General features: G+C 45.0%; 1 non-coding gene across 1 annotated transcript; it reads left to right on the plus strand.

The window, feature by feature from the left end:
- The first annotated feature begins 1,053 nt into the window (after positions 1–1,053).
- On the plus strand, positions 1,054–1,126 carry TRNAS-UGA (transfer RNA serine (anticodon UGA)). Its single transcript has one exon. It is a non-coding gene; the product is annotated as a tRNA-Ser (tRNA).
- Positions 1,127–1,721: the final 595 nt, after the last annotated feature.

A 1,721-nucleotide genomic window follows, 5' to 3' on the forward strand; every position in this document is an offset into this window, starting at 1 on the left:
GAATAAACCTTGAAAAAGTCTGTGTTATTTCAATATGTAATACTCCACAATTAGGCCTAATATTTTAAACAGTTCATCAGTCATATCATATACAAAATTCAACTAGTTCTGTACAACAGCAGAAGGAAAATTTTGGCAGGGCATCCCTTAGGCTGTATCCAGATTTATGCAGCAAAGTGATCCACAAATGAAGACGATGACAATGAATAATGAATTTTCATGACCGCATTGTAATCGAAACCGACTTTCAACCTATTAGGTCGTGTTACGTACATTTAGTACGTGTTGAAGAGATGCTGTCCGCCTCTGTGGTGTAGTGGTTAGCGTGATTAGCTGCCACCCCCGGAGGTCCGGGTTCGATTCCCGGCTCTGCCACGAAAATTTGAAAAGTGGTACGAGGGCTGGAACGGGGTACACTCAGCCTCGGGAGGTCAACTGAGTAGAGGTGGGTTCGACTCCCACCTTAGCCATCCTCGAAGTGGTTTTCCGTGGTTTCCCACTTCTCCTCCAGGCGAATGCCGGGATGGTACCTAACTTAAGGCCACGGCCGCTTCCTTCCCTCTTCCTTGTCTATCCCTTCCAATCTTCCCATCCCTCCACAAGGCCCCTGTTCAGCATAGCAGGTGAGGCCGCCTGGGCGAGGTACTGGTCATTCTCCCCAGTTGTATCCCCGACCAAGAGTCTGAAGCTCCAGGACACTGCCCTTGAGGCGGTAGAGGTGGGATCCCTCGCTGAGTCCGAGGGAAAAGCCGACCCTGGAGGGTAAACAGATGATGATGATGATGATGATGATGAAGAGATGCTAAGTACAGAACAAAAATGGCCAACCGGACACCAGTGGGATCCGAACCCACAACATCTCTTCAACACGTACTAAATGTACGCAACACGATCTAATAGGTTGAAAGTCGGTTTCGATTACAATGCGGTCGTGAAAATTCAATATTCATTGACTTGGCCCTCAACGGGCGACTTGAACGCACTCTACAGTGTGATGGCAGTAGTGCCAGTCCTATAGCTTAGATCCTTTCCAACAGAATAAAGATAGCCTAGGACACCATAGCTCAATTGGTAGAGCAACCGACGTGAAATCGGGAGGTTGTGGGTTCGGATCCCACTGGTGTCCGGTTGGCCATTTTTATTCTGTACTAAACATCTCTTCAACACGTACTAAATGTACGTAAAAGGACCTAATAGGTTGAAAGTCGGTTTCGAAGACGATGACAGTTAAGGTTAAACTTAGGGAGAAATATTTCACATCGTACACAAATTTCAACAAGTTCTGAACAACAACGGAAGGAAAAATTAGTCACCGCAGCCCTAAAGTTGCATTCACATTTTTGCAGCGAAATAATACCCAAATGAGGACGATGGCAGTTAATGGGTTAAACTTATGAATAAATATTTACCTTTGAGCAAAGAGAGCTAATAAAATAAGATTGGTATCCATTGCTCTAGGCGAAAAGCCATTATCATTAACCCCTGCTAGTGGTTTGCATCATCGCTAAAAGCCGTTATGTCCCACATGAGAATGTTTTAAAACCTGGAGATCAGCCTGCTCAAACAGGAACTATTCTCTGTGATGTTATTAAACAGCATTAAATTATCAACTTGGTCACACTGTTCTGTGTAAATACTCTCTAATCGAAGGCTAAAATAATTACCGATCCAGCGGAACCGCCGCACATACGACCTGTGGCGAATTGGCGAGAAAGTCTCTT

Source organism: Anabrus simplex, chromosome 1 (assembly GCF_040414725.1).
Source record: "Anabrus simplex isolate iqAnaSimp1 chromosome 1, ASM4041472v1, whole genome shotgun sequence".
Lineage (NCBI taxonomy): Eukaryota > Metazoa > Arthropoda > Insecta > Orthoptera > Tettigoniidae > Anabrus > Anabrus simplex.